General features: G+C 39.9%; 1 long non-coding RNA gene across 1 annotated transcript in view; it reads right to left on the bottom strand.

Moving 5' to 3' along the window:
* The window catches only part of LOC141121500 (uncharacterized), a 1,788,704-nt gene that overhangs the window by 694,543 nt on the left and 1,078,296 nt on the right, over positions 1-15,865 (bottom strand). The window lies entirely within an intron of this gene.

The raw sequence follows: 15,865 nt of genomic DNA, 5'->3' as shown, positions 1-15,865 counted from the left end.
TATATAAACAAAAAGATACAGACAGTTACAGGTATATATTATATTTATCACGTTGGTTTGCATGTTTGTTTGCATGTTGGTAGTATTTTAATTTTTGTCACTTTCATGTTGAGAAGATTTCTATGATCTACAAGTTAGCCTGCCTGTGTATACATCTTGTTGAGTGAACGAAGATACACGGCCTTTAAAAGGTAGGCTAGTAAGGGACAAATGTATGTGCATCCATCTGCACTGGGGGATCAGTAAATTGTATTGAGTCATCTTGAATTGTATTGTAAATGTACTGTCTCCTTTTAAAGTTCTGCATATACTGTTGTTGCTTTAGAAATCCTTAATAATAGTACTGTACAGCTTGGTAAAGAAATCTGGAAAGTAAGAAGGCTGACTGATGTTTAGGGTTATGTTGGAAAGATGCTATTCAGTGTGTAATGGGGGCAAATTGATTGGCCAGGCCACGAGTCTGGAGATTTCTCTGCTGACCCATAGCTTTTGATGAGATCTCTGGGTAGGGTACCGCCTTCATCTTTGGGTCCTTATGCTGTACCGGCTGGAGGGGGGTTGGGGATCGGCCTCCCGCTACTTGAAGGAGGGACCTTCAGGAGGAATGTCAACTTAACCCGCTCAAATCTCAGTGTCAGGTTAGTGAAAGAAACCTGGAGTTTGCAGCTGGATGTTGGTTTGCACCTGGAACCCACCCGGAGCTGGACGCCACCAGTTGGGCCAGAATAAGAAGCACTGAATTTATCTTATTTCATATTTAGTTAGAGTGTGAGCTTTTGTAAAGCTGGATGATTGTTTAAAGGCTTTGTACTATTCCTTTCCATTCCTGGCGGGGACATGTCTCCGATCTCTATGAGAACTTACCTGTCTAGGTCTGTGTGAAGACAGGAAAGGACACTGCCTTTTAATTGGTAGGCTAGTAAGGGACAAATGTATGTGCATCCATCTGCATTAGAGGATCAGTAGGTGAGAATATGTGTGGAAGATCGGTGGCAATACCCTAGTGTCTCTAAAGATCTAATCAGGTAATAGACACATCTTGGGGACTCTTCCCATCTTTTACACTTCACCTGCGTTATTCCAGGCTAATGTGGATGAATTTATATGGAAGAGTGCTCAACAATGATCAAAGAAGGGGAAAATGTGTAAGGAAATTAAGATGATCATTGCTGACCACCACATCACCCGCCATATTGTAACAGTATCAGCCATTCCAAATCTGATGTCTATTTTGTGTAAGAAAAGGATTGCTCTTATGTAGATTTTAGTAAACAAATCTGTAAAGCAAGAAGGAAGGTTATAGGATAGGGCCTAATTCAAACAGGTATCCAATACTAAAGATAGGATGACTAGCATCGAGTAGGTTAGCATAGTGTAGTTTAGTGTAGGGCCTGCCCTAAAAGAGTCTACCTAGTCGTGGTGGGCAGGCTTGTAATCTTTTGGTTAAAATTGACAAAAGAGTAGAAAGAATCAATTCTCTAGACAGTTTCACTTTTGACCATTTGATTCAACTAAAAGACTCTTAGATTTATTACGGACAGAAAATAAAAATACATATATAGATAGATATCTTTCTATCTATATATATATATATATATATTAACAAAAAGATACAGACAGATACAGGTATATATTATATATATCACGTTGGTTTGCATGTTTGTTTGCATGTTGGTAGTATTTTAATTTTTGTCGCTTTCATGTTGAGAAGATTTCTATGATCTACAAGTTAGCCTGCCTGTGTATACATCTTGTTGAGTGAACAAAGATACACGGCCTTTAAAAGGTAGGCTAGTAAGGGACAAATGTATGTGCATCCATCTGCACTGGGGGATCAGTAAATTGTATTGAGTCATCTTGAATTGTATTGTAAATGTACTGTCTCCTTTTAAAGTTCTGCATATACTGTTGTTGCTTTAGAAATCCTTAATAATAGTACTGTACAGCTTGGTAAAGAAATCTGGAAAGTAAGAAGGCTGACTGATGTTTAGGGTGATGTTGGAAAGATGCTATTCAGTGTGTGAAGGGGGCAACTTGATTGGCCAGGCCACGAGTCTGGAGATTTCTCTGCTGACCCATAGCTTTTGATGAGATCTCTGGATAGGGTACCGCCTTCATCTTTGGGTCCTTATGCTGTACCGGCTGGAGGGGGGTTGGGGATCGGCCTCCCGCTACTTGAAGGAGGGACCTTCAGGAGGAATGTCAACTTAACCCGCTCAAATCTCAGTGTCAGGTTAGTGAAAGAAACCTGGAGTTTGCAGCTGGATGTTGGTTTGCACCTGGAACCCACCCGGAGCTGGACGCCACCAGTTGGGCCAGAATAAGAAGCACTTAATTTATCTTATTTCATATTTAGTTAGAGTGTGAGCTTTTGTAAAGCTGGATGATTGTTTAAAGGCTTTGTACTATTCCTTTCCATTCCTGGCGGGGACATGTCTCCGATCTCTATGAGAACTTACCTGTCTAGGTCTGTGTGAAGACAGGAAAGGACACTGCCTTTTAATTGGTAGGCTAGTAAGGGACAAATGTATGTGCATCCATCTGCATTAGAGGATCAGTAGGTGAGAATATGTGTGGAAGATCGGTGGCAATACCCCTAGTGTCTCTACAGATCTAATCAGGTAATAGACACATCTTGGGGACTCTTCCCATCTTTTACACTTCACCTGCGTTATTCCAGGCTAATGTGGATGAATTTATATGGAAGAGTGCTCAACAATGATCAAAGAAGGGGAAAATGTGTAAGGAAATTAAGATGATCATTGCTGACCACCACATCACCCGCCATATTGTAACAGTATCAGCCATTCCAAATCTGATGTCTATTTTGTGTAAGAAAAGGATTGCTCTTATGTAGATTTTAGTAAACAAATCTATAAAGCAAGAAGGAAGGTTATAGGATAGGGCCTAATTCAAACAGGTATCCAATACTAAAGATAGGATGACTAGCATCGAGTAGGTTAGCATAGTATAGTTTAGTGTAGGGCCTGCCCTAAAAGAGTCTACCTTGTCGTGGTGGGCAGGCTTGTAATCTTTTGGTTAAAATTGACAAAAGAGTAGAAAGAATCAATTCTCTAGACAGTTTCACTTTTGACCATTTGATTCAACTAAAAGACTCTTATATTTATTACGGACAGAAAATAAAAATACATATATAGATAGATATCTTTCTATCTATATATATATATAAACAAAAAGATACAGACAGTTACAGGTATATATTATATATATCACGTTGGTTTGCATGTTTGTTGGCATGTTGGTAGTATTTTAATTTTTGTCGCTTTCATGTTGAGAAGATTTCTATGATCTACAAGTTAGCCTGTCTGTGTATACATCTTGTTGAGTGAACGAAGATACACGGCCTTTAAAAGGTAGGCTAGTAAGGGACAAATGTATGTGCATCCATCTGCACTGGGGGATCAGTAAATTGTATTGAGTCATCTTGAATTGTATTGTAAATGTACTGTCTCCTTTTAAAGTTCTGCATATACTGTTGTTGCTTTAGAAATCCTTAATAATAGTACTGTACAGCTTGGTAAAGAAATCTGGAAAGTAAGAAGGCTGACTGATGTTTAGGGTGATGTTGGAAAGATGCTATTCAGTGTGTGAAGGGGGCAACTTGATTGGCCAGGCCACGAGTCTGGAGATTTCTCTGCTGACCCATAGCTTTTGATGAGATCTCTGGATAGGGTACCGCCTTCATCTTTGGGTCCTTATGCTGTACCGGCTGGAGGGGGGTTGGGGATCGGCCTCCCGCTACTTGAAGGAGGGACCTTCAGGAGGAATGTCAACTTAACCCGCTCAAATCTCAGTGTCAGGTTAGTGAAAGAAACCTGGAGTTTGCAGCTGGATGTTGGTTTGCACCTGGAACCCACCCGGAGCTGGACGCCACCAGTTGGGCCAGAATAAGAAGCACTGAATTTATCTTATTTCATATTTAGTTAGAGTGTGAGCTTTTGTAAATCTGGATGATTGTTTAAAGGCTTTGTACTATTCCTTTCCATTCCTGGCGGGGACATGTCTCCGATCTCTATGAGAACTTACCTGTCTAGGTCTGTGTGAAGACAGGAAAGGACACTGCCTTTTAATTGGTAGGCTAGTAAGGGACAAATGTATGTGCATCCATCTGCATTAGAGGATCAGTAGGTGAGAATATGTGTGGAAGATCGGTGGCAATACCCCTAGTGTCTCTACAGATCTAATCAGGTAATAGACACATCTTGGGGACTCTTCCCATCTTTTACACTTCACCTGCGTTATTCCAGGCTAATGTGGATGAATTTATATGGAAGAGTGCTCAACAATGATCAAAGAAGGGGAAAATGTGTAAGGAAATTAAGATGATCATTGCTGACCACCACATCACCCGCCATATTGTAACAGTATCAGCCATTCCAAATCTGATGTCTATTTTGTGTAAGAAAAGGATTGCTCTTATGTAGATTTTAGTAAACAAATCTGTAAAGCAAGAAGGAAAGTTATAGGATAGGGCCTAATTCAAACAGGTATCCAATACTAAAGATAGGATGACTAGCATCGAGTAGGTTACCATAGTGTAGTTTAGTGTAGGGCCTGCCCTAAAAGAGTCTACCTTGTCGTGGTGGGCAGGCTTGTAATCTTTTGGTTAAAATTGACAAAAGAGTAGAAAGAATCAATTCTCTAGACAGTTTCACTTTTGACCATTTGATTCAACTAAAAGTCTCTTAGATTTATTACGGACAGAAAATAAAAATACATATATAGATAGATATCTTTCTATCTATATATATATATAAACAAAAAGATACAGACAGTTACAGGTATATATTATATATATCACGTTGGTTTGCATGTTTGTTTGCATGTTGGTAGTATTTTAATTTTTGTCGCTTTCATGTTGAGAATATTTCTATGATCTACAAGTTAGCCTGCCTGTGTATACATCTTGTTGAGTGAACGAAGATACACGGTCTTTAAAAGGTAGGCTAGTAAGGGACAAATGTATGTGCATCCATCTGCACTGGGGGATCAGTAAATTGTATTGAGTCATCTTGAATTGTATTGTAAATGTACTGTCTCCTTTTAAAGTTCTGCATATACTGTTGTTGCTTTAGAAATCCTTAATAATAGTACTGTACAGCTTGGTAAAGAAATCTGGAAAGTAAGAAGGCTGACTGATGTTTAGGGTGATGTTGGAAAGATGCTATTCAGTGTGTGAAGGGGGCAACTTGATTGGCCAGGCCACGAGTCTGGAGATTTCTCTGCTGACCCAAAGCTTTTGATGAGATCTCTGGATAGGGTACCGCCTTCATCTTTGGGTCCTTATGCTGTACCGGCTGGAGGGGGGTTGGGGATCGGCCTCCCGCTACTTGAAGGAGGGACCTTCAGGAGGAATGTCAACTTAACCCGCTCAAATCTCAGTGTCAGGTTAGTGAAAGAAACCTGGAGTTTGCAGCTGGATGTTGGTTTGCACCTGGAACCCACCCGGAGCTGGACGCCACCAGTTGGGCCAGAATAAGAAGCACTGAATTTATCTTATTTCATATTTAGTTAGAGTGTGAGCTTTTGTAAAGCTGGATGATTGTTTAAAGGCTTTGTACTATTCCTTTCCATTCCTGGCGGGGACATGTCTCCGATCTCTATGAGAACTTACCTGTCTAGGTCTGTGTGAAGACAGGAAAGGACACTGCCTTTTAATTGGTAGGCTAGTAAGGGACAAATGTATGTGCATCCATCTGCATTAGAGGATCAGTAGGTGAGAATATGTGTGGAAGATCGGTGGCAATACCCCTAGTGTCTCTACAGATCTAATCAGGTAATAGACACATCTTGGGGACTCTTCCCATCTTTTACACTTCACCTGCGTTATTCCAGGCTAATGTGGATGAATTTATATGGAAGAGTGCTCAACAATGATCAAAGAAGGGGAAAATGTGTAAGGAAATTAAGATGATCATTGCTGACCACCACATCACCCGCCATATTGTAACAGTATCAGCCATTCCAAATCTGATGTCTATTTTGTGTAAGAAAAGGATTGCTCTTATGTAGATTTTAGTAAACAAATCTGTAAAGCAAGAAGGAAGGTTATAGGATAGGGCCTAATTCAAACAGGTATTCAATACTAAAGATAGGATGACTAGCATCGAGTAGGTTAGCATAGTGTAGTTTAGTGTAGGGCCTGCCCTAAAAGAGTCTACCTTGTCGTGGTGGGCAGGCTTGTAATCTTTTGGTTAAAATTGACAAAAGAGTAGAAAGAATCAATTCTCTAGACAGTTTCACTTTTGACCATTTGATTCAACTAAAAGACTCTTATATTTATTACGGACAGAAAATAAAAATACATATATAGATAGATATCTTTCTATCTATATATATATATATAAACAAAAAGATACAGACAGTTACAGGTATATATTATATATATCACGTTGGTTTGCATGTTTGTTGGCATGTTGGTAGTATTTTAATTTTTGTCGCTTTCATGTTGAGAAGATTTCTATGATCTACAAGTTAGCCTGTCTGTGTATACATCTTGTTGAGTGAACGAAGATACACGGCCTTTAAAAGGTAGGCTAGTAAGGGACAAATGTATGTGCATCCATCTGCACTGGGGGATCAGTAAATTGTATTGAGTCATCTTGAATTGTATTGTAAATGTACTGTCTCCTTTTAAAGTTCTGCATATACTGTTGTTGCTTTAGAAATCCTTAATAATAGTACTGTACAGCTTGGTAAAGAAATCTGGAAAGTAAGAAGGCTGACTGATGTTTAGGGTGATGTTGGAAAGATGCTATTCAGTGTGTGAAGGGGGCAACTTGATTGGCCAGGCCACGAGTCTGGAGATTTCTCTGCTGACCCATAGCTTTTGATGAGATCTCTGGATAGGGTACCGCCTTCATCTTTGGGTCCTTATGCTGTACCGGCTGGAGGGGGGTTGGGGATCGGCCTCCCGCTACTTGAAGGAGGGACCTTCAGGAGGAATGTCAACTTAACCCGCTCAAATCTCAGTGTCAGGTTAGTGAAAGAAACCTGGAGTTTGCAGCTGGATGTTGGTTTGCACCTGGAACCCACCCGGAGCTGGACGCCACCAGTTGGGCCAGAATAAGAAGCACTGAATTTATCTTATTTCATATTTAGTTAGAGTGTGAGCTTTTGTAAAGCTGGATGATTGTTTAAAGGCTTTGTACTATTCCTTTCCATTCCTGGCGGGGACATGTCTCCGATCTCTATGAGAACTTACCTGTCTAGGTCTGTGTGAAGACAGGAAAGGACACTGCCTTTTAATTGGTAGGCTAGTAAGGGACAAATGTATGTGCATCCATCTGCATTAGAGGATCAGTAGGTGAGAATATGTGTGGAAGATCGGTGGCAATACCCCTAGTGTCTCTACAGATCTAATCAGGTAATAGACACATCTTGGGGACTCTTCCCATCTTTTACACTTCACCTGCGTTATTCCAGGCTAATGTGGATGAATTTATATGGAAGAGTGCTCAACAATGATCAAAGAAGGGGAAAATGTGTAAGGAAATTAAGATGATCATTGCTGACCACCACATCACCCGCCATATTGTAACAGTATCAGCCATTCCAAATCTGATGTCTATTTTGTGTAAGAAAAGGATTGCTCTTATGTAGATTTTAGTAAACAAATCTGTAAAGCAAGAAGGAAGGTTATAGGATAGGGCCTAATTCAAACAGGTATTCAATACTAAAGATAGGATGACTAGCATCGAGTAGGTTAGCATAGTGTAGTTTAGTGTAGGGCCTGCCCTAAAAGAGTCTACCTTGTCGTGGTGGGCAGGCTTGTAATCTTTTGGTTAAAATTGACAAAAGAGTAGAAAGAATCAATTCTCTAGACAGTTTCACTTTTGACCATTTGATTCAACTAAAAGACTCTTATATTTATTACGGACAGAAAATAAAAATACATATATAGATAGATATCTTTCTAACTATATATATATATATATAAACAAAAAGATACAGACAGTTACAGGTATATATTATATATATCACATTGGTTTGCATGTTTGTTGGCATGTTGGTAGTATTTTAATTTTTGTCGCTTTCATGTTGAGAAGATTTCTATGATCTACAAGTTAGCCTGTCTGTGTATACATCTTGTTGAGTGAACGAAGATACACGGCCTTTAAAAGGTAGGCTAGTAAGGGACAAATGTATGTGCATCCATCTGCACTGGGGGATCAGTAAATTGTATTGAGTCATCTTGAATTGTATTGTAAATGTACTGTCTCCTTTTAAAGTTCTGCATATACTGTTGTTGCTTTAGAAATCCTTAATAATAGTACTGTACAGCTTGGTAAAGAAATCTGGAAAGTAAGAAGGCTGACTGATGTTTAGGGTGATGTTGGAATGATGCTATTCAGTGTGTGAAGGGGGCAACTTGATTGGCCAGGCCACGAGTCTGGAGATTTCTCTGCTGACCCATAGCTTTTGATGAGATCTCTGGATAGGGTACCGCCTTCATCTTTGGGTCCTTATGCTGTACCGGCTGGAGGGGGGTTGGGGATCGGTCTCCCGCTACTTGAAGGAGGGACCTTCAGGAGGAATGTCAACTTAACCCGCTCAAATCTCAGTGTCAGGTTAGTGAAAGAAACCTGGAGTTTGCAGCTGGATGTTGGTTTGCACCTGGAACCCACCCGGAGCTGGACGCCACCAGTTGGGCCAGAATAAGAAGCACTGAATTTATCTTATTTCATATTTAGTTAGAGTGTGAGCTTTTGTAAAGCTGGATGATTGTTTAAAGGCTTTGTACTATTCCTTTCCATTCCTGGCGGGGACATGTCTCCGATCTCTATGAGAACTTACCTGTCTAGGTCTGTGTGAAGACAGGAAAGGACACTGCCTTTTAATTGGTAGGCTAGTAAGGGACAAATGTATGTGCATCCATCTGCATTAGAGGATCAGTAGGTGAGAACATGTGTGGAAGATCGGTGGCAATACAACTAGTGTCTCTACAGATCTAATCAGGTAATAGACACATCTTGGGGACTCTTCCCATCTTTTACACTTCACCTGCGTTATTCCAGGCTAATGTGGATGAATTTATATGGAAGAGTGCTCAACAATGATCAAAGAAGGGGAAAATGTGTAAGGATATTAAGATGATCATTGCTGACCACCACATCACCCGCCATATTGTAACAGTATCAGCCATTCCAAATCTGATGTCTATTTTGTGTAAGAAAAGGATTGCTCTTATGTAGATTTTAGTAAACAAATCTGTAAAGCAAGAAGGAAGGTTATAGGATAGGGCCTAATTCAAACAGGTATCCAATACTAAAGATAGGATGACTAGCATCGAGTAGGTTAGCATAGTGTAGTTTAGTGTAGGGCCTGCCCTAAAAGAGTCTACCTAGTCGTGGTGGGCAGGCTTGTAATCTTTTGGTTAAAATTGACAAAAGAGTAGAAAGAATCAATTCTCTAGACAGTTTCACTTTTGACCATTTGATTCAACTAAAAGACTCTTAGATTTATTACGGACAGAAAATAAAAATACATATATAGATAGATATCTTTCTATCTATATATATATATATATATATTAACAAAAAGATACAGACAGTTACAGGTATATATTATATATATCACGTTGGTTTGCATGTTTGTTTGCATGTTGGTAGTATTTTAATTTTTGTCGCTTTCATGTTGAGAAGATTTCTATGATCTACAAGTTAGCCTGCCTGTGTATACATCTTGCTGAGTGAACGAAGATACACGGCCTTTAAAAGGTAGGCTAGTAAGGGACAAATGTATGTGCATCCATCTGCACTGGGGGATCAGTAAATTGTATTGAGTCATCTTGAATTGTATTGTAAATGTACTGTCTCCTTTTAAAGTTCTGCATATACTGTTGTTGCTTTAGAAATCCTTAATAATAGTACTGTACAGCTTGGTAAAGAAATCTGGAAAGTAAGAAGGCTGACTGATGTTTAGGGTGATGTTGGAAAGATGCTATTCAGTGTGTGAAGGGGGTAACTTGATTGGCCAGGCCACGAGTCTGGAGATTTCTCTGCTAACCCATAGCTTTTGATGAGATCTCTGGATAGGGTACCGCCTTCATCTTTGGGTCCTTATGCTGTACCGGCTGGAGGGGGGTTGGGGATCGGCCTCCCGCTACTTGAAGGAGGGACCTTCAGGAGGAATGTCAACTTAACCCGCTCAAATCTCAGTGTCAGGTTAGTGAAAGAAACCTGGAGTTTGCAGCTGGATGTTGGTTTGCACCTGGAACCCACCCGGAGCTGGACGCCACCAGTTGGGCCAGAATAAGAAGCACTGAATTTATCTTATTTCATATTTAGTTAGAGTGTGAGCTTTTGTAAATCTGGATGATTGTTTAAAGGCTTTGTACTATTCCTTTCCATTCCTGGCGGGGACATGTCTCCGATCTCTATGAGAACTTACCTGTCTAGGTCTGTGTGAAGACAGGAAAGGACACTGCCTTTTAATTGGTAGGCTAGTAAGGGACAAATGTATGTGCATCCATCTGCATTAGAGGATCAGTAGGTGAGAATATGTGTGGAAGATCGGTGGCAATACAACTAGTGTCTCTACAGATCTAATCAGGTAATAGACACATCTTGGGGACTCTTCCCATCTTTTACACTTCACCTGCGTTATTCCAGGCTAATGTGGATGAATTTATATGGAAGAGTGCTCAACAATGATCAAAGAAGGGGAAAATGTGTAAGGAAATTAAGATGATCATTGCTGACCACCACATCACCCGCCATATTGTAACAGTATCAGCCATTCCAAATCTGATGTCTATTTTGTGTAAGAAAAGGATTGCTCTTATGTAGATTTTAGTAAACAAATCTGTAAAGCAAGAAGGAAGGTTATAGGATAGGGCCTAATTCAAACAGGTATCCAATACTAAAGATAGGATGACTAGCATCGAGTAGGTTAGCATAGTGTAGTTTAGTGTAGGGCCTGCCCTAAAAGAGTCTACCTTGTCGTAGTGGGCAGGCTTGTAATCTTTTGGTTAAAATTGACAAAAGAGTAGAAATAATCAATTCTCTAGACAGTTTCACTTTTGACCTTTTGATTCAACTAAAAGACTCTTAGATTTATTACGGACAGAAAATAAAAATACATATATAGATAGATATCTTTCTATCTATATATATATATAAACAAAAAGATACAGACAGTTACAGGTATATATTATATATATCACGTTGGTTTGCATATTTGTTTGCATGTTGGTAGTATTTTAATTTTTGTCGCTTTCATGTTGAGAAGATTTCTATGATCTACAAGTTAGCCTGCCTGTGTATACATCTTGTTGAGTGAACGAAGATACACGGCCTTTAAAAGGTAGGCTAGTAAGGGACAAATGTATGTGCATCCATCTGCACTGGGGGATCAGTAAATTGTATTGAGTCATCTTGAATTGTATTGTAAATGTACTGTCTCCTTTTAAAGTTCTGCATATACTGTTGTTGCTTTAGAAATCCTTAATAATAGTACTGTACAGCTTGGTAAAGAAATCTGGAAAGTAAGAAGGCTGACTGATGTTTAGGGTGATGTTGGAAAGATGCTATTCAGTGTGTGAAGGGGGCAACTTGATTGGCCAGGCCACGAGTCTGGAGATTTCTCTGCTGACCCATAGCTTTTGATGAGATCTCTGGATAGGGTACCGCCTTCATCTTTGGGTCCTTATGCTGTACCGGCTGGAGGGGGGTTGGGGATCGGCCTCCCGCTACTTGAAGGAGGGACCTTCAGGAGGAATGTCAACTTAACCCGCTCAAATCTCAGTGTCAGGTTAGTGAAAGAAACCTGGAGTTTGCAGCTGGATGTTGGTTTGCACCTGGAACCCACCCGGAGCTGGACGCCACCAGTTGGGCCAGAATAAGAAGCACTGAATTTATCTTATTTCATATTTAGTTAGAGTGTGAGCTTTTGTAAATCTGGATGATTGTTTAAAGGCTTTGTACTATTCCTTTCCATTCCTGGCGGGGACATGTCTCCGATCTCTATGAGAACTTACCTGTCTAGGTCTGTGTGAAGACAGGAAAGGACACTGCCTTTTAATTGGTAGGCTAGTAAGGGACAAATGTATGTGCATCCATCTGCATTAGAGGATCAGTAGGTGAGAATATGTGTGGAAGATCGGTGGCAATACAACTAGTGTCTCTACAGATCTAATCAGGTAATAGACACATCTTGGGGACTCTTCCCATCTTTTACACTTCACCTGCGTTATTCCAGGCTAATGTGGATGAATTTATATGGAAGAGTGCTCAACAATGATCAAAGAAGGGGAAAATGTGTAAGGAAATTAAGATGATCATTGCTGACCACCACATCACCCGCCATATTGTAACAGTATCAGCCATTCCAAATCTGATGTCTATTTTGTATAAGAAAAGGATTGCTCTTATGTAGATTTTAGTAAACAAATCTGTAAAGCAAGAAGGAAGGTTATAGGATAGGGCCTAATTCAAACAGGTATCCAATACTAAAGATAGGATGACTAGCATCGAGTAGGTTAGCATAGTGTAGTTTAGTGTAGGGCCTGCCCTAAAAGAGTCTACCTTGTCGTAGTGGGCAGGCTTGTAATCTTTTGGTTAAAATTGACAAAAGAGTAGAAATAATCAATTCTCTAGACAGTTTCACTTTTGACCTTTTGATTCAACTAAAAGACTCTTAGATTTATTACGGACAGAAAATAAAAATACATATATAGATAGATATCTTTCTATCTATATATATATATAAACAAAAAGATACAGACAGTTACAGGTATATATTATATATATCACGTTGGTTTGCATGTTTGTTTGCATGTTGGTAGTATTTTAATTTTTGTCGCTTTCATGTTGAGAAGATTTCTATGATCTACAAGTTAGCCTGCCTGTGTATACATCTTGTTGAGTGAACGAAGATACACGGCCTTTAAAAGGTAGGCTAGTAAGGGACAAATGTATGTGCATCCATCTGCACTGGGGGATCAGTAAATTGTATTGAGTCATCTTGAATTGTATTGTAAATGTACTGTCTCCTTTTAAAGTTCTGCATATACTGTTGTTGCTTTAGAAATCCTTAATAATAGTACTGTACAGCTTGGTAAAGAAATCTGGAAAGTAAGAAGGCTGACTGATGTTTAGGGTGATGTTGGAAAGATGCTATTCAGTGTGTGAAGGGGGCAACTTGATTGGCCAGGCCACGAGTCTGGAGATTTCTCTGCTGACCCATAGCTTTTGATGAGATCTCTGGATAGGGTACCGCCTTCATCTTTGGGTCCTTATGCTGTACCGGCTGGAGGGGGGTTAGGGATCGGCCTCCCGCTACTTGAAGGAGGGACCTTCAGGAGGAATGTCAACTTAACCCGCTCAAATCTCAGTGTCAGGTTAGTGAAAGAAACCTGGAGTTTGCAGCTGGATGTTGGTTTGCACCTGGAACCCACCCGGAGCTGGACGCCACCAGTTGGGCCAGAATAAGAAGCACTGAATTTATCTTATTTCATATTTAGTTAGAGTGTGAGCTTTTGTAAATCTGGATGATTGTTTAAAGGCTTTGTACTATTCCTTTCCATTCCTGGCGGGGACATGTCTCCGATCTCTATGAGAACTTACCTGTCTAGGTCTGTGTGAAGACAGGAAAGGACACTGCCTTTTAATTGGTAGGCTAGTAAGGGACAAATGTATGTGCATCCATCTGCATTAGAGGATCAGTAGGTGAGAATATGTGTGGAAGATCGGTGGCAATACAACTAGTGTCTCTACAGATCTAATCAGGTAATAGACACATCTTGGGGACTCTTCCCATCTTTTACACTTCACCTGCGTTATTCCAGGCTAATGTGGATGAATTTATATGGAAGAGTGCTCAACAATGATCAAAGAAGGGGAAAATGTGTAAGGAAATTAAGATGATCATTGCTGACCACCACATCACCCGCCATATTGTAACAGTATCAGCCATTCCAAATCTGATGTCTATTTTGTGTAAGAAAAGGATTGCTCTTATGTAGATTTTAGTAAACAAATCTGTAAAGCAAGAAGGAAGGTTATAGGATAGGGCCTAATTCAAACAGGTATCCAATACTAAAGATAGGATGACTAGCATCGAGTAGGTTAGCATAGTGTAGTTTAGTGTAGGGCCTGCCCTAAAAGAGTCTACCTTGTCGTAGTGGGCAGGCTTGTAATCTTTTGGTTAAAATTGACTAAAGAGTAGAAATAATCAATTCTCTAGACAGTTTCACTTTTGACCATTTGATTCAACTAAAAGACTCTTAGATTTATTACGGACAGAAAATAAAAATACATATATAGATAGATATCTTTCTATCTATATATATATATAAACAAAAAGATACAGACAGTTACAGGTATATATTATATATATCACGTTGGTTTGCATGTTTGTTGGCATGTTGGTAGTATTTTAATTTTTGTCGCTTTCATGTTGAGAAGATTTCTATGATCTACAAGTTAGGCTGTCTGTGTATACATCTTGTTGAGTGAACGAAGATACACGGCCTTTAAAAGGTAGGCTAGTAAGGGACAAATGTATGTGCATCCATCTGCACTGGGGGATCAGTAAATTGTATTGAGTCATCTTGAATTGTATTGTAAATGTACTGTCTCCTTTTAAAGTTCTGCATATACTGTTGTTGCTTTAGAAATCCTTAATAATAGTACTGTACAGCTTGGTAAAGAAATCTGGAAAGTAAGAAGGCTGACTGATGTTTAGGGTGATGTTGGAAAGATGCTATTCAGTGTGTGAAGGGGGCAACTTGATTGGCCAGGCCACGAGTCTGGAGATTTCTCTGCTGACCCATAGCTTTTGATGAGATCTCTGGATAGGGTACCGCCTTCATCTTTGGGTCCTTATGCTGTACCGGCTGGAGGGGGGTTGGGGATCGGCCTCCCGCTACTTGAAGGAGGGACCTTCAGGAGGAATGTCAACTTAACCCGCTCAAATCTCAGTGTCAGGTTAGTGAAAGAAACCTGGAGTTTGCAGCTGGATGTTGGTTTGCACCTGGAACCCACCCGGAGCTGGACGCCACCAGTTGGGCCAGAATAAGAAGCACTGAATTTATCTTATTTCATATTTAGTTAGAGTGTGAGCTTTTGTAAAGCTGGATGATTGTTTAAAGGCTTTGTACTATTCCTTTCCATTCCTGGCGGGGACATGTCTCCGATCTCTATGAGAACTTACCTGTCTAGGTCTGTGTGAAGACAGGAAAGGACACTGCCTTTTAATTGGTAGGCTAGTAAGGGACAAATGTATGTGCATCCATCTGCATTAGAGGATCAGTAGGTGAGAACATGTGTGGAAGATCGGTGGCAATACAACTAGTGTCTCTACAGATCTAATCAGGTAATAGACACATCTTGGGGACTCTTCCCATCTTTTACACTTCACCTGCGTTATTCCAGGCTAATGTGGATGAATTTATATGGAAGAGTGCTCAACAATGATCAAAGAAGGGGAAAATGTGTAAGGATATTAAGATGATCATTGCTGACCACCACATCACCCGCCATATTGTAACAGTATCAGCCATTCCAAATCTGATGTCTATTTTGTGTAAGAAAAGGATTGCTCTTATGTAGATTTTAGTAAACAAATCTGTAAAGCAAGAAGGAAGGTTATAGGATAGGGCCTAATTCAAACAGGTATCCAATACTAAAGATAGGATGACTAGCATCGAGTAGGTTAGCATAGTGTAGTTTAGTGTAGGGCCTGCCCTAAAAGAGTCTACCTAGTCGTGGTGGGCAGGCTTGTAATCTTTTGGTTAAAATTGACAAAAGAGTAGAAAGAATCAATTCTCTAGACAGTTTCACTTTTGACCATTTGATTCAACTAAAAGACTCTTAGATTTATTACGGACAGAAAATAAAAA

This window comes from Aquarana catesbeiana, unplaced genomic scaffold, assembly GCF_042186555.1.
Source record: "Aquarana catesbeiana isolate 2022-GZ unplaced genomic scaffold, ASM4218655v1 unanchor211, whole genome shotgun sequence".
Classification (NCBI taxonomy): Eukaryota; Metazoa; Chordata; class Amphibia; order Anura; family Ranidae; genus Aquarana; species Aquarana catesbeiana.
This window is presented reverse-complemented; position numbering and strand designations above follow the sequence as displayed.